General features: G+C 39.6%; 1 protein-coding gene across 2 annotated transcripts in view; it reads left to right on the plus strand.

Moving 5' to 3' along the window:
• Nucleotides 1-18,367, plus strand: part of LOC136863347 (mucin-2) — a 90,899-nt gene extending 72,532 nt beyond the window's left edge. Inside the window, exons 1-2 of one of the 2 annotated variants that reach the window (XR_010859205.2) lie at nucleotides 9,693-9,803; nucleotides 17,826-18,367. The gene's annotated coding sequence lies outside the window, so the exon portion shown is untranslated. Of the gene's footprint in view, nucleotides 1-9,692; nucleotides 9,804-17,825 lie in introns of those variants that run through there. The other variant, XR_011017797.1, reaches the window with a different exon arrangement.
• Nucleotides 18,368-23,165: the final 4,798 nt, after the last annotated feature.

Below are 23,165 nucleotides of genomic sequence, written 5' to 3' on the forward strand. Positions count from 1 at the left end.
CCACAGACTGGAAAACAGGTTGTAGGTTTTCATTTTCAGTTACGTGACCCAAACCGCACAACCACTTGCTTGGTCTTGTGAAAGTCTCGCCATCTGTGAAGGAACTATGCCATTATTCTACCGGGAGTAATAATAATTCAATATGCAACTTTCTTGGGGTGATAGAAGAGACCGAAACAATTATGTTTTATTAAACAACCATAGGTCGGAAACTGATAATTGAGGTATATTTTTACGTGCCTGAGAATGAAACGTCAGTGCTCCATTTCAGCCTAATTGTTATCTCTCATATTGTGTAGCCTGCCTGTTCTCCTGACCTTACCCCACTTGACTTTTTTGTTTGGGGGCACTTGAAGATACTCCAAACGAATCACAGGCGTAGCTCGCCGCTCTTATGCTTGCGGCGGCTTACACTCTTCAGTACACGTCTGGAGTGTTTGGACGTGAACGACGGGCCATAACACCTTGTCTCTGCGCTTGTATTGCAGCAAGAGGCTGCACTTTTGAATTTGTTTTATAAAGTACTACTGATAAATTGAAATACAGTCGAACCTCCATTACTCTAATTTTCAGTAACTTGAATTTCCCGGACTTGTGTCCTATTATTCACGTGTATTTATCTCTCTATTCGTCGAAATTCGGTTTCACGAATTTCTCGATTTCCCGAAACAAATGTTTCCTCCCTTGAAGCAAAAAATGCTCTCTAACGCGAATTTTGTACAACATGAACTCCGCAATACAGTATTTGTGCTTTATGAGGAAAAGTTAACAAGTAAAAGAAGGCTTAGAGTGATGCAGGGAGCGACTGGAGCCGAAAACTTAAAACCTCTAGTGATCGGAAAGTCGGCGAAGCCTCGCTGTTTCTCGGGTGTGATTTCACTACCGGTCACTTACGAAAGCAACACCGGAAGTCGCGGATGACAAGCTCCATTCACGAATCTTGGCTGCGTGGTATTGGCGAAAAGGTTGAACGTCCCTTTCGTGGACAACTGCCCTACTCATCCCAATGGCCAAACCTCCTACGGATACCGTCAACGGTGTTTCCGAGCAAGAAGAAGAAGAAGAAGAAGAAGAAGAAGAAGAAGAGTTGGAGCTGCCTTCTCCTGTACCGTCAGCAGACCAGGCGTTAAGTGCAGTGGCTATTAATTTTTCGATTGTACATACAGAATGAAATGGCATATGGCTTTTAGTGCCGGGAGTGTCCGAGGACATGTTCGGCTCGCCAGGTGCAGTTCTTTCGATTTGACTGCCGTAGGCGACCTGCGCGTCGTGATGAGGATGAAATGATGGTGAAGACAACACATACACCCAGCCCCTGTGCCACAGAAATTAACCAATGATGGTTAAAATTCCCGACCCTGACGGGAATCGAACCCGGGACCCCTGTGACCAAAGGCCAGCACGCTAACCATTTAGCCATGGAGCCGGACTGTACATACAGAATCAGTCGTATACAAATGACCAAGTGTTTACACAGCAATACGTTGTTGTAAAGTATGTGGAAGAAAAGAAGGTTAACAGTAAACAAACAGAAGAGACTAACGGATTTTTTTCCAAAGGTGTTAATGCAGGTATATTTCTTGTTTCACTTCTGTATGTACTGTATTATGTCCCCGTAAGTTACTGTCATAAGGGTTATAATTAAACCACGAGTTTGTTTGTATATTTTTCAATACTGTTAAAAATACTGTATTCAGTATAAGCCCGTAGATACATATGCATCGGTTATGTGCTACTCATGCTCAAAAACGGTATTCCCTATATATCGAAATTTCGATAACTCGAAATAAAATTTAGCTCCCGAGGTGATTCGAGATATCGAGGTACTACTGTATAAGAGTTTCATTCTAACTTACAGCAGAATGTACCTCAACTAACAATCTCCGATCATCTCTATAGAATAGCTTCCGAATGTTTCTTGGGTCATTAATCCATAGACTAATTTGATGCAGCCCTCCATCCTACCCTATCCTGTGGTAACCTTTTCATTTCTACGTAACTATTACATCCTACATCTACTCTAATATATTTGTCGTATTCATACCTTGGCCTGCTCCTGCCGTTTATACGGCTTACATTCCCTCAACAACCAAGTGAACACGATCCGAGTGTCTTAAGACGTGTTCCATCATTCTGTTTCTTCTTCTGGTCAAATTTAGCCAAATCGATCTCCTTTCACTAATTCGATTCAGTATCACTACATTTGTGCTACCCATCTCACCTTCAGCATTCTTCCGTAAGACCACATTTCAAAAACTTCTATTCTCCCTCTTTTCTAGATATCGTCCATGATTCAATTCCATACAATGCCACGCTTCAGCTTCAAGAACGTCTAATTCCTATATCAATGTTCGAAGTGAGCAAATTTCTTTTCATAAGAAAGCCCTTCCTTGCTTGTGCTAGTCTGCATTTTAGGTCCCCCTTACTTCTGCCATCATTAGTTTATGTACTTCTCAAGTAATGACATTCATATACTTTATTTAAGACTTCATTTCCCAAACTGATATTCCCTGCATCACCAGACTTCATCAGACTGCACTCCATTACTTTTGTTTTGGACTTATTTATTTTCATCTTGAACTCCTTCTCCAAGACACTGCCCATACCATTCAGCAATTTCTCCAGACCTTCTGCAGACTCAGACAGAATAACAATATCATCTGCAAATCTGAATATGAGTGAAAATAACTGTTGGAGAACAAATACAATCGTTTTCCAGGCAAAGAGATAGTTCCCTACGAGGGGCGCACGATATTGTTTAGCACTTTATTTTTTGTACGTACGGGTATGGTTCACATTTAACTTTTGAAGGTGGTCACGTGTAACCAGTATCTTGTTCCACCGTTTGGTAGCAGCACACGCACAGAGGCCAACGAATGCACTCGTCATAGCCATTTCATAACAACATTGTCAGCGTACGAGCAGACAACATGGAAAGCAACCGTCAGGGACAGCGCTGTACGACTTGGTTCTTATGGAAAGAAGGCGTGACCACTTCAGAAATTCATCGGCGCTTGGTGGCAGTCTGTGGAGAACATGCGCCGTCACGGAAAACAGTTTAAACTGGGTGGAAGGTTGGAAAACAGGGCGCACATCCGTGGACAAGGGAACCAGTTCTGGAAGAAATGTGACAGTGTCAACACCAGCCAACTTTGCCCGGGTCGAACAGGCCATCCAAGGAAACAAATGCATCACATTTACGGAAATGGAGGCAGCCACGGGAATTAGCTGAAACACCCTGTAGCGGATCGTGCACGGCCACTTAGAGTTGGGGAAGGTGTCATCCACGTGGGTGCCTAGACTCTTGTCTGCAGACGAAAAGCAGAGACATGTGGACGTGTGGAGAAAACTTTTGCAACACCATGATCAAGATCCAGCCGACTTCATGGCTAGGCTTGTGACTGGTGATGATACATGGCTCCATTACCATAAGCTACAAACGAAACAACAATCGATGCAGTGGAAGCAGTCCACAGCCAAAGAAATGTCGAACAGTCACCTGTTCGGAAACATGAAGAAACCTCTGCGTGGTCACCGTTTTTGCGGATTTTGCAGAACTGGACACAACTGTCAAGGCATGGGTACGCAGTACTCCGAAAAAAATGGTTTCAGGAAGGTCTGGAGAGACTGACACATCGATGGCAAAAGTGCATACAGTTACAAGGAGATTATGTTGAGAAGGTGGACGTAAAAACTGATGTGTAATGTACTTCATTTGGGTAGAAGAAATTAAAGTGTAAAACAATATAGTACGCCCTTCTAAATCATATTCCAACAGAACGAACTAACTCATTCAACTACCTCGGCTAGTCCCTGTCATTTGACAGCAATGTCGTTATCAGAAACAACATAGCACAAATTAGTGAAACCGTGGGTGCTATCATTTTGGCCATGAAACCGTATATAGTACAGCGAAACACAAGACTACACTTGAAAGACCAGTACTCTTACAAGGGAGTGAAACATGGACCATCAGGAAAAAGGGAAAAAAACCTGAATAACCGCTGCTGAGATGAGATTCGTGAGATGTACAGCAAGATACACGCGACAGGACCACAAGAAGAAGTGATGAAAGAAATGAAGGTACAATCCATATTCAAATTCGATGAAAGCCGAGAGAAAATCACTCTATTGGACTCCCGGCTAAGAGATGGATTGAGACCCTAACAGGCCAATTGGCCTTACCATAGGGTGACCAGATTACAAGCATGAAAATACGGGTCACTTCGACTGCTGTTGATTATTAGGACCTATTTAAGATTAGAATTCCTTAACACGAGACGCAGACCTCACAAAAAGTACCATTTAATTATAGAAAACCAGTACTGATTATTATTATTATTATTATTATTATTATTATTATTATTATTATTATTATTATTATTATTATTATTATTATTATTATTATTATTATTATTATTATTATTGTACCGGGCGAGTTGGCCGTGCGCGTAGAGGCGCGCGGCTGTGAGCTTGCATCCGGGAGATAGTAGGTTCGAATCCCACTATCGCCAGCCCTGAAGATGGTTTTCCGTGGTTTCCCATTTTCACAACAGGCAAATGCTGGGGCTGTACCTTAATTAAGGCCACGGCCGCTTCCTTCCAACTCCTAGCCCTTTCCTATCCCATCGTCGCCATAAGACCTATCTGTGTCGGTGCGACGTAAAGCCCCTAGCAAAAAAAAAATTATTATTGTACCGGGTGGTACACCCCCACGCCGCTAATTCAAACTTTACGCCAGTTGAAACTCCTCTACTGGAGGAAGTCTGAACTTTATCTACTGTGTTAATTTTCAAGTTTCTCAGAAGATGTCACTACTTGGAAATTTTGAAGTTTCTGATCTGGGTCGTTTTCGATGTATTTTTGTTTTGCCTGTAGTAAGAAGTGTGGACATTCTCTTCCAGATGGCACTACTGAAGAACTACAATTGTGCACCCTAGTGCGAAATGAAAGAACTATGTTTTTGGAGAAATTTTGAATTCATAAGTTTGTTCTTTGTTAAATTTCTTTCAGTTATTGTTTAAGTTGGCAATATTAACCCTTTCTTTCTGCCAGTTTTGAAACTGGCCAATCATAATTTTCTGTAATTAATTTTCCACCAATAAGGTGTTTCTTCCTCATCTAGTGTAGGGGTTTTCGTCGTTAACCAATAAAATTTTTGTGGGAGGGTGTTCTCATTCCTGAAACGCCTCGAACTTTCCACGAGGTTATATAAACTGCTGATTTTCGGGTCTCCGGGCCACTCCAGTAACATCTATCAGTGCGTAAAGTACGTAGCAGGGGGCGGGAAGCGCCTCTTTCTTCGGGCAGCAGTTCAGCCACCAGGTAATGGCCGTTTAATAACTTCTTTTCTTGTCAGCTCAGCAGTTTAACTCTCGGGGCAGGTCCGAAGCCTTTCCACCATGTAACTTTTCCCCTAAAATGTAAAGACACTTAGTATCAATTCTATCTTTTAAACTACATATTGGGATAGAGAGTGTTTAACCCTCTCGAGCTCCCACTCATATTGCATTGAGGTGAACTTATTTTCACAACCGTTTCTTCCTTAACGTAATGTAAATTGTTTCCTTCTAAAAGTCACCTCTTTAGTATGGGATTAGCCCTTGCAGTAACGGCCTAGTGCCAAGTAGGTTTTATATAACGTGTATTAGGAGTGCAAGAACGCCTCCTCTCAAGTTGGTATTTTAGAGGCCATGTAATTTGCCTGTTTCTTTACTTAATAGGCCTCAGTAGGTTGGGTATTTTTACCCCTGTTTTCATGTCCTTGGAGGACAACTTGAATGTGGAGTTTGGTGTGGCCTTTGATAGGCTTAAATTTTGAGAGCGAGTTGCTCTTTCTTGAAAATTGAGTTGTTGTATGCCTCGAGGAGGCATGATTGGGGTCTTCTGCCCCTTTGTTGAATTCTGTATATCGTAAGGTTGGGCTTATAGCTCAAGAATTGTGTGTCTGGCTCTCGGAGCCCAAATCCTGTAATCACTGTAATTGTATATTTTCGAATTATGTTTCGGCTACTGAGTACCTGTTCTACTTGTTATTTCTTAATCTTGAAAAGAAAATATAACCTTGTTAAATTTTATCTTAACTTTAATTTCGTATTTTGAGACCTGTTCACCCCCGCACCTTCTTTCACCTCTGCTAATCCACCAAACCACGGTAACAATTATTATTATTATTATTATTATTATTATTATTATTATTATTATTATTATTATTATTATTATTATTAAAAATTCCGACTCGTTGGTTGAATGGTCAGCGTACTGACCTTCGGTATAGAGTGTCCGGGGTTCGATTCCCGGCTGGGTCGGGCATTATAATCGCTTCGATTAATTCTTCTGGCCCGGGGACTGGGTGTTTGTGTCTGTCCCAACATTCTCCTCTTCATATTCGGACAACACACCACACTACCAACCATCAGAGACACAATCAATAGAGATTACATCTCTCCATGCAGGGTTGACTTCAGGAAGGGCCTCCGGCCGTAAAACAGGGCCAAATTTAATTGTGAGACTCAGTTCGCACCCGTGACCACACAGGTGTGGGATAAGCGATAATTACTTTCCACCAGAGATATGCAGATGCTGGGAAACTGGCAACGAGCTGCTACTCGGGCAGCGGCACACTGCAGTGGTACAGGGGTGTGACGTGCTCCCATGCACTGTATATCTGTAGGTTGCAGTCGTAGCTATTCTCAGTTAATATAATGGAGGTTACTGCGGAAGGTTCAAAGTGGAGACTCCCGACTTCGTTGTTGTTTTGACATGAATGGGAACTATTGTACTTATTTATGTACGCTCAAGGGTTGGCAAAATATTTAATTTGTTATAAAACCTTGAACCAATTGAAGAAATTCAATGTAAAACGAAATATCGTTTATCATATTAAGGATTACCATGAATACAAAGATAAAGATAGTTTAGCACTAATAAAGCGACTAAAGGAGGAACTGATCAACCAAGAGGTAGGTATTATATTGACATATTTCAAAGTTTATGATTAATTTATGCCTAATCATATTAGCCTATTCAATATGGTCCAAAACTGAATACGCAGTAAGTACGACGATGTCATTCTGTTACGCATTATTAGCACATTGCTAGATGGTTCGTAAATATAATTATTAGAAGAAACTAAAACCGGAAATGTCCATGTATAAGAATTATTTGTTTACATTCAGGGCAATGAAATTGTAAATAAAAACACGAGCCTCTCATACAAAATTTCTCTTCAATTGGTAAAACGATTACGAAGTTCATCAGATGCAGATTTGATCAAAGATTTTTTTAAAATGAATGTGGAAGATCTTTGTCCAAATATGATAAAACAATATGAATCAGTAATCTTATCAAGATGGACTGTGAATCGACGAATTCAAGACCTTAGAGAGGAAGTACGGGGTGCTATTACCAGCCCGCAGGTCACCGTTGGCGCACTGGCAAGCGGCTGCTCGCGGGATGCTTGTGGGCTGCTCTAACGAGCCAAGCCTGCAAAATATACACCAAAAAAAAAAAAAAAAAAAAAAATGGAAATTGCAACACCAAAAAGGCATTAGTCGTTTGCGTTGATTTTCAAGATATGGAACGATGTCATGTAGGTATGTAAATGATCAAAGTTTTAGACCCATTGGATTGTTGCTACAGGTCTCCCCACGTGATTGGTTGCGGAGGAATCAACTCCAGTATACGGACTCTGGTGTAGCGTAGTTGACTTGCAGTCTGTGCAGTGAAGTGTACCCCGTGAAACATGCCTCGACGACAGAGAAGAGCACGCTATCAACAACTGTCGCTGTTTGAGAGGGCTCGGATAATTGGGCTGTGTGAGGCTGGATTATCGCTAAGGACTGTCGCTGCACGTGTTGGCCGACAGGCTTCTACGGTACAACGTGTATGGCAGCAGTGGTCAAATGAAGGTACCCACACTCGTAGACCTGGCACTGGCCCAGCGCGACGGACAACTGTGAGAGAGGAATGCCGCATCATTCGGATGGCCGGGATGGAACCCCATGCAACAGCAGCGCAAATTCGAGCAGCTGTTGCACCCCACGTTACACAACAAACAGTTGGGCGTGCAGCTGGCTTACGAGCCCATGACCCCGCAGAAGGTGTTCCATTGATCCCACAACAGCGACGTGTAAGGCTGGCCTTGTGTCGAGAAAGATCGACCTGGGTCGACGAATGGCATAGGTTCGTCTTTGGTGATGAATCGCGCTTCTGTCTTGCCCGCATTGATCGCCGGTATCGTGTGGGCCGACGTACCGGGGAGAGGGGCCCCCCAGATCTTATTGTTGAGAGGCACACACGGCCAACACCAAGCATTATGGTCTGGGGAGCTATTGGCTTTAATGTGAAATCACAATTAGTGCTTGTTGAGGGCACTATGACTGTTCGACTGTAAGTTGATAGGGTACTCAATCCAGTGGTTGTCCCTATGATGGCGAACATTGCTAATGGGATGTTTCAGCAGGACAATGCCCGGGTTCACACTGCATGCGTCTCCAGAGAAGCTCTCCACGACATCACAACCTTAGAATGGCCCGCCAGATCCCCGGACCTCAGTCCTATTGAGCATGTGTGGGACATGATGGGTCGACAACTGGCCAACCGTCCTCAGCCACTTACGACTCTGGAACAACTGACCCGTGCAGTGCAGCAAGCATGGGCCAGAATTCCTCAGGAAGCGATCCAGGGCCTTATTGACTCCATGTCTCGACGAATTCATCAATGTATTGCAGCTCGTGGTGGGCACATCCTGTATTGATTGTTGTCCAAACTTTCTGTCAGAGGGTCCTGAAAGTGTAACAATCGAATCACAACCGAATACTCGTTCTGCATGTTCAATTGCAGCAATGTAGCACCACCCCTTCTGGGTGTTGCAATTTCCATTTTCTTCAATGTACATCAGAGCTTTGTGATAAATAAAGGTAAACACGGTATTTTAAATTATACGGAACGATTCACGAAAAATGGTACAATATGTGTCCTGTATATTTCTTGCTGGGAAAACGGGACACTTTAGAGAAATAGGGACGATTTGTCACCCTAACTTACACCTGTTTGGATAATGATGATTTAGTAGAACATTTTTGCTTTCTGTCATCCCTAGAAGTTCTAGTAGTGAAGTTTGTTACACTCTGCATAAGTAAGTTAAGTGGAATATATAATTATTGGAAATGAAGGGGTAGTAATCAGTGAATTAATTACTGTCTCTGAATTTACAGGAAGGTGAAATAAGGAAACAAGAAAGGCCATATTGGGGCTAGCGAGCCGTGGTTTTGGAGTCCCACTGTCTCCTGTCTCCATCGATCAGCTCTTAAACACACTTGAGAATATCTGTAAGATGAGGACGGTCCTCAAAAACGCATAATTTTTAAAAATTGAATTGTGAATTTTTGATATATATAGTATCATTGTAATAGGTAAAGGGAATTTTGTAAATAGTTCATGAATGCATGTATTGTGCATGTGATCAGAAGATCTTCACATGAACAAATGTTGAAGCCTTACTGCTCACTGGAACACTCCTTTACTCCTTATCAGACCACTTCGGGTTATCTCTAAACTACAAGTGAGTGTAGAGCTTTAACCTAATATAACATCAGGGCAATATCTAGCATTTTGATTGATATTATTGGGCAACACAATGGTTGAATCATATTATCTTCTTTGCCTTATCTGCAGCTTATCGTTTAGCAGGATATCGAAAAGCAAACACCACTCGAACCTACCAATGCCACAATTGAGCAATTTCGTTTGTCATTGGTAGAAGTGAAATGAAAGTCTGGATCTTACTTTTGGGATATCTGGTAAGTTTGTTTTTCTGGCGATGTTCCTAAAATAGAGTATTTAGTTTTCTCCATTCCACTGAGCGTGTGCCGAGGTTCAAAAATAACTTTCTTCCCCAGTGACACTAAATTTAAGATGAAGGATACGTTGCGGGTATTTCAATAGTGTCAATTTAACCTGCAAAACTAGGACAATGCGGCGCCATATACAATTCATATTGTCTCCATTGCTGGTGCTAATATCGCAAAGAGTAGTGCACAGTACAAATTTACTAATTTGAATAACGTCATACTGTAAAATATTGAACCTCATCTGTGTTATCAAAATTTTCAATAATTGTACGACTTAATTTATTAAACAACTTTGCGACTTTTTAAGGTTAATTGTTAATTACAAAATCCTTCACAACTTTCCAGGATAATATTTATTAAACATACCCATGTACATGAAAAATACGCCAGGATAAAAATATTTGTATTTCAATGGAATTAAATAGCTCTTCAGCACAATAATTTCATCAAATTCGCGGTGGAAATCTTCATTTGTGGTACCAACGAATACTTTATGTACGTCATTATTTTCAAACAGCAAGAGATTCATAATTTGAAAGGAAGCCCTCACAATGTTGGGCACATTATCAACGAATATCTAATTGTTACAATGTAATTCAACTTTCCGTTATATAAATTGTATCATCCTTCATTGAACCAACCACTGCCATTTTTATTTTCCAGATTGATACCATACCTTTAAGCATTACATTCTGGTATATATTTCTAAGCTATTTAACAGTGAAATTTACTATGAATAACTGGCTGGTGATGATGGAGACAAGAATCGTTGGACCATCTCACCTTAACACAACAGCCATATAATACAGTATATAGACATAAATGCCTTCTGAAAGACATTATTCTGCTTAAGGTGAGGGAATTAAGCATTGGAATCGTTTTGAGAAAACTAAATGTTGGTCTCAGTAAACAAATTTTCGAAATAGATTTTGTATTTTGAAAGAAATGTGAAGTACGCACTTTAAAAAAATATATTTAACTTAACATTTGAATGAATGAATAGAAAACAACTCTCTCCCATACAGCTGTTGTGTATGTGTCATTGCCGGGTTAGCTTATTTAATTGCATCAGTAAAGCCAGCTAGTGGAGACAGTCAGAGGAGACAAAGCATATTGTTGACACCGGACTTGGTGATCACTACACTCAATTTTCTTCTGGCTAGGCGATATTAAGACATTGGAGATCTACGCTTTCAACCCGTACTTTTTATTTTTTTTACAGTTATTCTTCCTTCGTGTTTTTCTCTCAGTTGAATAGTTGCCATGTCAGCGATGCTTGCCATCGATGGACTTAGAAATATACATCTAAATTCGATCTCGGACCTGTTCAGAGATAGAGAGGGAGGGTTTTTTATTTCCAACTCCCTCGCTTTACCTTACGACTGTCCGCTTCTTTGGCTGAGAGGGAGAGCGCTCACCATCGTTTCAATGGAGGCCAGGTTCGATGCTCGAACAGACTATCGGATTTTACCCGCGAATGTTCAATTCCACTGGCTCGGAGGACTGGATTTTATACTGTCTACGCACTTCTTTATAACTCACACAGATGAAATGTTCCTCTTCTTATATTACACGCAGTCCCTTACACGGCACGCGCCGCGCTCCCTCCGCGGAGGCTCTACACCAAGGCTACAAATAGCCACATGAAATTATATTATTATTATTATTATTATTATTATTATTATTATTATTATTATTATTATTATATATTAATCCGTTTACCGTTTTTTCCTCGGACTCAGCGAGGGATACCACTTCCACCACCTCAAGGGCAGCGTCCTGGAGCGTGAGACGTTTGGGTCGGGGGTTACAACTGAGAAGGTGGACCAGTACCTCGCCCGGTGGCCTCACCTGCTATGCTGAACAGGGACCTTGTATGGGGATGGGAAGATTGGAAGGGATAGACAAGGAAGAGGAATGGAGTGGCCGTGGCCGTAAGTTAGGTACCATCCCGGCATTTGCCTGGAGGAGAAGTGGGAAGGCTACAAACAGCCACATGAAATTACTTTATTATTAATAAATGATTTGGCTGGTTACATAACTCTACTCATATTTATATTTCTGGGAAAACATGAGTGTACGCTCTGCCCTCAAGGTCAAATTTTTTTATGAACTTCAAAATTTTCAAAATTCTCTGCAGGCGCTGGCTGTTGAAGGTCTGAACGTGATGACCTAAATGAATGCTGGAAATGCAGAATTTGCAGATATGCTTCTATTATTAGTTTTACGGTCTGTACAGCACGTCCTAAAGGAAACTTGAGTAGACCTAGTTTCATTGAAAAGGGTTTGAAGAAAAAAAATTCTTCTTTCATCGCTCTGTCCGTTACTATACACCGTAAAGCCCATTTTAATATTCTGAGTGGCAGCTAGATGAATTGTGTCTGTCTTCGTTCTGTCCGTTACTACGCGCAGAACAGTCCCCTGTAATATTTCTAGAACAGAAACTAGTTTTGATGTGCAGAGAAGTGTAATGTTCTACACTGCATCGAGTTACAGAAATATATTTTACATTTTGGATTAAAATATCATTCGAGAGATCGAAGAAATAGAGCGATAGAAGTTCTAATTACAGAATACATGTAAAATATTTAAATCCCGCTGGGAAACGAAAATTCCTTGAATATATGGGAGTTTGACGATAGTTCCATTTAAACAAACAACGTGATATCGCTACCTCGGTGCTTATTAAAACGCGGTACGTATACTGCGCTTTCTTTCATGCGTTCCTTACTGTTATTAAAGTAGGTGAAAACAACCCATCGCTGTCTTCAACTAATAATAATAATAATAATAAGAATAATAATAATAATAATAATAATAACAAAAGTATGGCCTCAACTACCGTGTGGAAGTTTGTTTTCTAAATTGACGCCTCTGGTTGCTTGCTCGTCAATTTCGACGTTCCGGTTAACTCTAGGCTTACTGAGTGGCAGAGTAAACCGAAATTTCTTGGGCAGCGAATATGGCTGAGTTTTAATGAATTTTGTCGGGTAAATACCTAATGAATTGCCAGAGATCTTTTACACGCCTACATCGAATGTCACGGAGTGTCGAGAGAACTTTTTTTCCACCCTTCAAATATTCGACTATTTTGTCGGGTTCGAAGCCGTTCTCTTAGGATTAGGAGGTCGGAACTCTACCACTGATCCACAGAGGGAGCTTGTCTTCAGCTAATCTGAAGATATTTGAGGTGAAGAGCTACGGTAGGCCACACACTACACTTCCTCCTGAGTTAGTTTGGGGATGATTATCATGACCAGATTAAAGAGAGTAGGCGAGGTAATTCCAAGTTGTGGGACACCTGCCACTATTGTGCGGGGTCCACAAAGTTTTGATGACTTCAACTGCTTGTCGGTCAGGTAACTGGTCAGCAGAGTTAGTTTGTAGGTGAGTCCCTGGTGCTACGCTCGGGCGAATGCACGCGAAATAATATCGAATATCATGATCCACTGGCACCTCGTGCAGGCGAGAGGGTCGAATAATCCGAATGGGAGATGCGCTACAAGCTTCTTAGTTCCTTAAATACTTTTGTGCCCTCAGCCGAGCAACGTCAACACAGTTTTTCAGGAAGTCAAACCAAACCAAGATTAGCTAGGACCACAAGAGTTCCACAAATTCACGCTATATCTGACACATGCTTACACAACATTTCTTACAAGCAATAAATCTCATTGTAGACCGTACTGGACATCAAATTATGAACGTTCAAATAAGAATAAAAGTTTACACCACCTTTCTAATACTTATCTTTCCTTATATTTAGGATATAAACATTACAACAGGCGTTGTATGATGGGACATGTTTCGCTTAACTGTCGTAAGCATCATCAGCCGAAAATAATCTTAGCCTAAAGTTAGGTCAGGGCCCTGAACCTAGTGACCTTAAAATATATGGCACCTTAAGATTCAACACTTACAATATAGAAAATCAAATAGGCTTAAAACTAGTGCGAAGAAACATAGAAGGTTCATCATGGCTAAGAGAAAAGAACACACACGTGTTGAACAGAGGTTAAAAACAAGAAGTATAATACAGAGCTGGTAGTGAAATAATTAAAATCATATAGGATATCATTGTTACCAGTCAGTCAATCAGAATTTTCATACATAAAACAAGTGTGAAAACATACAGATCGTGTTTTTCACTTAGCCAAGATGTACATTCTTATATGTTTTCACACTTGTTTTATGTATGAACATTCTGTGTTTTTCACTTAGCCAAGATGTACATTCTTATACGTTTTCACACTTGTTTTATGTATGAACATTCGGTGTTTTTCACTTAGCCAAGATGTACATTCTTATATGTTTTCACACTTGTTTTATGTATGAAGATTCTGTGTTTTTCACTTAGCCAAGACGTACATTCTTTTATGTTTTCACACTTGTTTTATGTATGAACATTCCGTGTTTTTCACTTAGCCAAGATGTACATTGTTATATGTTTTCACACTTGTTTTATGTATGAAAATTCTGATTGACTGACTGGTAACAATGATATCCTATATGATTTTAATTATTTCACTACCAGCTCTGTATTATACTTCTTGTTTTTAACCTCTGTTCGACACGAGTGTGTGTTCTTTTCTCATAGCCATGATGAACATTCTATACTTTTTCGCACTAGTTTTAAGCCTACTTGATTTTCTATATTGTAAATGTTGAATCTTAAGGTGCCATATATTTTAAGGACACTAGGTTCGGGGCTCTGACCTAACGTTAGGCTAATATTATTTTCGGCTGATGATGCTTACGAGAGTTAAGCGAAACATGTCCCATCTTACAACGCCTGTTGTAATGTTTATATCCTAAATATAAGAAAAGATAAGTATTGGAAAGGTGGTGTAAACTTTTATTCTTATTTGAACGTTCACAACATTTCTTGCCTGATCACCTCACCTCAAGCTGCAGTATATCACTCTCAATACTAATAACTATAATATTACACTATAACTATTACAGATAACTTAAATCTGTAAATTATTATATTAAATAAAACTACAGTGGAACCTAGATATATCGAATCACCTCGCGAGCTAAATTTTATTTCGAGTATCGAAATTTCGAGGTATAGAGGATACCGTTTTTGAGCAAACATAGCGCATAATTGAATCATATGTATCTACGGGCTTATACTTAATACATTAATTTTTATAGTATTTAAAAATGTACAAACAAACTAGTATTTTACGGCATCGCTTTAAGTATGACCCTTATTAAAGTAACTTTTTGGAAGAGGGATTGCAGTACATACAGTAGTTGAACAAGAAACATACCTCCGTTAAAACCTTCGGAAAAAATTCGTTAGTCTCTTCTGTTTTTTACTGTTAACCTTCTTCCCTTCCACATACTTTTCAACAAAATTTATTGCTGTGAGAAACGCTGTCATTTATAATCGACTGACTCTGCATTTAGGTTCGAAACCACGCAGCCAAGATTCGTAAATGGAGCTTGTCATCCACGACTTCCAGGGTTACTTTAGTACGTGACCGGTAATGAATTCACACCCGAAAAATAACGAGGCTTCGCCAATTTTTCGATCACTAGAAGTTTGTTTTTTCGATTCCCGTCATATTAGCTCCCAGCATCACTGTAATCCTTTCCTTATTTGTTAACTGTTCGTCACAAACTACAAATGCTGTATTGCACAGTCAATGTTGTACAAAATTCGAGTTACAGATTATTTTTACTTCATGGGAAGAAACGTTTGCTTCGAGAAATCGAGAAATTCGTGTAATCGAATTTCGAGAAATAGAGAAATAAATACACGGGAAGAATAGGACAAATGGCTGGGAAATTGAAGTAATTCGAGATACTGACAATTCTAGAAATGAAGGTGCGAGATATCGAGGTTCGACTGTGTGTGTAATAACATATTGTTATCATATCGTCATTGCGCCTACGAAAATCGCTATGTGAAAAAAATCAGCTTAGAACTTTGGCCGGTAATATTTGGTCGTCATCAAGATTCAATATAATGCGACGGATTTAAAAGAATTCTCGCTCGTAATGATATGCGTGCTGCGGGTCGGTATTTCTCCCACAATATAGCGGTTTTCGCAGGTGCAACGACGAATGCCAATATTTACTACCCTTCAGTGAAATCGTCTTCTCGATACGTTAAACTGTTGGGGAAATGTCGGAAGTGTTCACATTAGGTGGACCACCATGTATATGACGATGGAGAGCTGAACTGCTGTGCTATTAGGTTCCGCGCTGGTTGGTATACAGCGATGAGTAACGGTCGCTGATTGGTTTACAGTCTTGGCTAGGGGTTACTGCATGGTTTACAGTGGTGGTAAGCGGTCGCTTGTTGGTTGTAGCTTCCTGTTCCAACTGGTTTTTTTACTTTTGCTGTTTGAACCCATTCGGACACAGTGTACATTATAATTTTAATTTGTGTACTTCCTTTCTGATATTTAGCCTGAATTTACAACTGTTGAAATGTTTTATACATGTTGATTGACTTCTTTGATTCATATTCTTCTTCTTCTTCTTCTTAGAAACAACTAACAAAAATATATAGGCCGGTACTAACACCAAAACTCTGGTTATCGGACAGACTTCCCACACATCCTGAGCTTACGTGTCTATTGATTTGGACGTTTCAACCATATTAAAGGAAACAACAACAACAACAACAACAACAACAAAAACAACAACATAATAAACCAGTTCAGAAATGAGTCGTATGGAATAAGAATTTCGTAATATCGAATGTTCTTGTTATTACGTAGATTTTACAAGAATATTAACCATATGCTCTTGAGGCTGATCCAAAGTATTTCTTGTGAACGTGAAATATACTGGGACGGGTTGTCAGGATCAGGTTAAAATTGTGTGTGTGTGTGTGTGTGTGTGTGTGTGTGTGAAAGAGAGCAGAATTCCACACAATTGTCTAAGTGTAAACACAAACGAGTGGATCTCACCGGAAAATATATCAAAATCATTTAGTATTATAAAACGTTTGTGCGAAAGGATGATGGAAGAACATGAAGTAAGGAACATAATGTAATAACAATGGGTGAGGACTTAAAACTGGAATAATGTGTAGAATGTGTATAAAACAATTCTTAGATCTAATTATCATGATACATGCAGTTATAGGCAAACTGACTGTAAGAAGGTTTCTTTATATGCATGTATCAAAACTATTCTTTGTATTACAATAAACGAATACTTTCACTTTAGTTTCTGGCGATCCAGAACCAGAGGAACAGTGTGTTCTATTGAATTCTAATGGAACCTGACAAACAGTCATTGAACACACATAATGTCGGTGTGACTTGGAGGGGGGGGGGGGGGGTGAGCGTACTCACAACAACTCCTCATAAAGCTTCAATCAATTACACCCATCGTACGTTTTCGAACTGACAACTCAAAAGTCATCTATTTTAATCAGGGCGCTTCACATGTTCTACGTTCCATGAAATTCTAACATAGTTCATTTCAGAAGACAGGATGTTACAAAATCCAGCTATCCTTCCGTCGTTATTTCCAACACTAATAGGTTATTAACAGAAGGGATTGCCCTTACTCATCACTTCCAACCATAGTTCTTCGCAATCACCAGGCTGCCGAACGTCATTGTCTGACATACAATATGAAACAACACAGTTCTTGTCGGGCTCAGCGGCTAAGACGGTGGAGCGTTGGCCCTCTGTACCTGGTTCGATCCCGGCTAAGTCCGTTGGTATCTGAAGGTACTCGAATGCAACTACCTCATGTCGGTTGATATATTGACATGTTTAAGGAACTCCCATGGGACAAAATTCTGGCAACTCGGCGTCCCAGAAAACGGTAAAAGAAGTTTGTGGGACGCGAAACGATACCTTCATTATTATTATTATTATTATTATTATTATTATTATTATTATTATTATTAATTAAATCATGATACATGTTATTACAGGCATATAATATCATGTAGTTACAGATTTTAACTGACAGTTGTTGCTTACATATTTTCAGGTTTGGCACGTTTGCGCGCAGAATGAACCTTTCACAAGTCCGCCTGCCGCTACTCCAGGTAACGAATTTGACTGCAAGGAAGAAGGCTATACCATGGAAAGTTGCAACTCATACCACATCTGTTCGATAGATCTCGTGCATACGCTCGTGACGTGTGATGAAGGATATAAGTACAGTGAAGAGCGAAACCGCTGTATTCCAGGGGAATGCGATATGTCAACGACAGTGGCTCCAACCTCTCCAGTAATACCAGAAACTTCCACTGACGGTACTACACCAGCCCCTCCGGAGCCTCTAAAATGTAACGGCACGTTAGGTTATTTTAAGGACGTATATGATTGCCACTCTTACTATATATGCCCTTTGTCAGGCGAAGCTATTCACGTCACTTGCGACGAGGGTTTCTCTTTCGACCAAGAAAGAGAGCGCTGTTTAGAAGGTGAATGTTCGGGTGCTTTTTAGTGGGGAGCTGTTGATTTCTCAGCCTGGAAAAGAGAAAAGTGTATCTTTTAAAATAAAGTTCAGTACAATTTTCAGAGTTATATTATTTACTTCTTTGCCCTGCTATGTACCCTGCCAAGACAACACGACCTTATTCTTCTTTCCAGGTAAATTTCTATATTAACTTATCTAGGATCAGTGCTAATGTGGATTAAGCTCAGTTTCACGGCCGGGATGCTAGTAGTGTAGTAGGGAGAGTAGTGGATTAAGGCTCTAATTGGCTACCTGGAGCGTGGATTTAGGCCCGGAGCTTGTAGGCAGTTGGTGCTTATTCGCAATCGCAATAGGAGATGGTGTGGTTTATCATTGATAAGAAGGGAGGCAGCGAATGAGCGGCAGGCTATTGTGTGTGTAGGTTGAGTGTAATCCGAGAAGAAACAGGTCTTGGACTGGAGTACGCGCATGTGTTTACAAACACAAACCGCTATTTTGCTGAAATAGTATTCGAGAAAATACTGACAACTTAGATGGCATTAACAAAGCAGTTTGGGCGATTTTTACTACAAATTTTCTTTTGATTCTGGATCTATACACAATTTGTCTTCTAAAACTTGGTGTAAGTATCTGACGTCAAAGGAAGACGGTATCCTAGAAGCGTTCACGCACAATAATAACAACAAAAACCGTTATGGTCGCCATAAAACTTGTATTTAGATATCTTGCCCACCCAAAATTGTTGAAAAAAGTGTTTGAAAAGAAAACCGCAAAATTCCAACGAATCTTTCAGTAGCGTTGTGTTGTCGAGAGTTCTCAATAATGCGTTTGTTAGTATGTCAGCATAACTTGGTGTGTTTAATACCGTATTGACATTTAATAATGGCTGCACTGCAAGACTACAAGAGTACCACTAGGATTCAATGCCGTGGAGAGTGTGAAGGAGTTGGACGGGGTACGAATTTCGAAGGCGAAGATCGCAGTATCAGAAAAAAAAACCCAGTTGAACTTAAGAGAAGGTCAGAAAGATTTATTGGTCCAAGATGGCGGGCAATAAGCAACTAGCTGTGTGTGGTTCGTGCATGAAATCAATTACTGCCGAGGACGACTACATCATCTGTGACGGTAAGTGTCATAGAAAACATCACAGAGCGTGTGTTAAATTAAATAAACGGGAATTCAAGACACTAATTGAGGACAAATCAAAGAAGTGGTACTGCGGCAAGTGTGATAGTGTGAATGGCGATCTGGCCACAGGGCCGAGTGACCATAAGCTTGGGGATATGGAATCTGTAGTTAGGGACATCCACAAAAGGCTATGTAAACTAGAAGGAATCGAAGCTGAACAAGCGGAAATTAGAAAGTCGGTAACCTTCTGTGCTGAGAGTTTCGACGATATTAAGCGTCAGCTGCACAAAATAACTAATGATTTTAAAAACACTCAGGCAGAAGTAGCGGCATTGAAGTCTAAGGTTGCTGTCCTCTAAAGGGAAAAGACAAGTGGAGATGAAGTCTCTAAGCTTAGAGATGAAAACCAAGACCTCCAACAGTACGTCCGGAGGAACAACGTAGAAATTCATTGACTGCCTCAGCTTGGTGCCGAGAATCCAGTCGCAGTTGTGAAAGCACTTGGCAATGCGCTCGGTGTCGAAGTGACCGACGGTGATATTGATGCGTGTCATCGTCTACCCCCAAAAGAAGCAGGAACTCCCTCCTCCTCTCCTTGTAAAATTTTGTAGCCGGTTAAAAAAGGATCAGCTGCTCGCAGCAAGGAAGAATAAAGCAACACTAAGCTCTAAAGATTTAGGTATCCAAGCAGCTAACCGAGCTGTATATATCAATGAACATCTGACATCGCGGAATAAATATCTCCACAAGATGGCGAGGGATCTACGGCAATATGGATATAAATATATTTGGACAAGGGACTGCAAAATCTACGTAAGAAGGACTGAAAACCATCGATCAGTGCGAATTAGGAACATTGATGATATTAGAAAGTTGCAGAGCGAAGACACAAGTGTAACGGCACAGCCAAGATATCATACCAACACTCGTTAATGGCAATACCTAAGTATTATAACAAATATTCCATTTTTCCATTAGGCTGTTATGAAATTCAATACGATTCCATAAATAATTTTGTTTTACAGAACATCAGTTCATATACAGTTGCTTTTCACCTGGACGGAAACAGCTCTACTGGTCCGTCAAACTCTTACAGTGCGGTTAGGTGCTTGTGCCTAAACAGCAGGAGTATCCTAAACAAACTTGAGGAAATAGAAATTCTTTTGCACATTATAGGTCAGGTAGATATATTGGTTGTGACAGAAACCTGGGTAAAAAGTGAGGAGGAGAAATACTATAATATACCAAATTATAGAAGCATCTTTTCACACAGAGACGGCAAAGCTGGAGGTGGCTTAGGTATTTACATTTCACACTGTTGGAAAGTAAATGTGAAAATGAATTGTGAACTTGATCATAGCTTGATATGGGTTGAAATTTATAGGGATAAATTTAGTAATAGTAAATATAAAAGTATTGATTTAATTGCAGGATATAACCCAAATAGGAATAATGCCACACCATTTCTAGCATCCCTCGAAAATTTTCTAAGTAAAACAACTAACAATTTATGCCAATTTATGGGTGACACGAATATTGATATCTTAACTAGTGACCAACTAAAAAGAAAATACATGAACCTGCTTTCTTGCTATGATTTCAAGCAATGCAATAATGTATATCCAACACGAATATGTGATACCACAAGCACGTTAATAGATCATGTGTCTATAAATAATTCTGGAATATATTATTATTATTTATCAAATGTTGGTAGCTATATAAGTGACCATAATATATTAATATTTGATATTCTTTTGCCAAATTCTAAATCTCCATCACAATCGCTTCAACTGAAAAGGCTGAAAGCAACTAATGTAGACCGAAATGATGATAGACCTGAAAGTAGTAATATCACTGAACATAACACAAAAGTCATAAACAACACTACTAGTAGGATCGACATAATATATAATTCCTTTATTGACCAACTAGCGCTTAGTACACAAAGACAGAAAGCACAAAGTCATCGAACACAAAGAAGTGGTAGCTCGCCATGGATATCTTCTGAACTTCTCAGCCTTATTAAGCGACGTGACATTTTACATGCGAAACTTAAAAATCCCACCCTAAAGAATAACATCAATCTCAATCAGGAATATCGCAGGTGTAGAAACAATGTAACAAATCTGAAAAGGAGCTTAAAACAAATATTACTCTGAAAACTTTAGAATTCATAACAAGATACGAAAGGAAACATGGAAAATAATCAATGAAATCATACATAACAGAAAAACAACAAAAAGTGATAATTGTACATCTCTAGAAATAGATAACAAAATAATTACAGACAGTCAGGAAATATGTGAATCATTAAAATTATATTTTTCAAATATTGCTTAAAACCCTGGCTTCAGCAATCCCTCCCCAGAGCACTGAAACACGTGGGGTTCCTAGTTACTTGAACTCATTTTACCTATATCCAACTGATGAAACAGAAGTAAGATCTATAATATCAAATCTAAAAACAAGAGTAGCTGTGGGCAGGATGGTATAACTGCCAACTTTCTAAAATAATTCTAGGATTCTTTAAGCGGGATGCTAACAGAGATCATTGACGAATCCTTGGCATCTGGTACAATACCTAGTGAACTAAAAGTAGCTAAAGTAGTTCCTGTCTTCAAGGGTGGGGATGGGAGGAATCCTAGTAACTATAGGCCTATCTGCATTCTCTCCATAATCTCCAAAATATTAGAAACGTTAAAAAGAGACTTCTCACTTTTTTAAACAAAAATAATTTCTCTTACAATGCACAATATGGCTTTCTTGAGAACTCTAACACTGAAATAGCAACCGTAGATCTCGTAAATCTGCTGCAAGAGTCAATAGATTTTAATAATTTTACTGGTGGGTTGTTTATAGACCTAAAGAAGGCCTTTGATCCAGTGGACCATGAAAGACTGTTAGTTAAATTAGAGAGAGCAGGAGTTCGTGGTGTTGCTTTGAAGTGGTTTGATAATTATCTGCCTGATAAAAAAGAGTATGTAGTGCTGAATAACTGCAGGAGCTCAGCAATTAGGGTAACCCATGGCGTTCCACAGGGGTCGGTATTAGGGCCGATACTCTTTCTAGTCTGCATCAACGACATTGTGCCGTTTGAAAGGACGTATCACACTATATGCCGACGACACAAACTTGTTCTATACTGGTTGTAATATAGATTCCATTGTTAAAGATATGCAGGAAGACCTCAATAATCTGTGCTTTTGGTTTCAAGCAAATAAATTAACAATTAATGTGCAAAAGACTAATTATATGATAATGCCAAAACAAGGTCAGAATGAAATCCCACAGAGTAAAATATATATGCAGAATACTGAAATAAAACTAGTTAGTACTGTCAAATATCTTGGGTTGGTGATTGACAGGAACTTGAACTGGACAGACCATGTTGAATACACTACTAAAAAGATCACACCTGTTGCAGGAATTTTAAAGAAACTTAGTTATCTTATCCCAAAACATCTTCTAAAACAGATCTACTACTCTTTAATTCATAGTCACCTACAATATTTGAATGTAATCTGGATGCGCTGTAAGAAGTCTGACTTGAATGAGCTAACGGTAGTACAAAATAGAGCTGTTAGAAATCTTCCCTACTTAACGCCAATAAAATATATATACCTAAGTGTTAAAATATCACCCCTAAGCATGAGTACGGAATTCAATACAGCTGTACTCACGTATTAAATAAAACATGAATTTATACACCAAAACACTACATATACTCTGAATTCTGACAACCATCCATATAGTACTAGGCACGCAAATTACTTT

This window comes from Anabrus simplex, chromosome 2 (assembly GCF_040414725.1).
Source record: "Anabrus simplex isolate iqAnaSimp1 chromosome 2, ASM4041472v1, whole genome shotgun sequence".
Taxonomy (NCBI): Eukaryota; Metazoa; Arthropoda; class Insecta; order Orthoptera; family Tettigoniidae; genus Anabrus; species Anabrus simplex.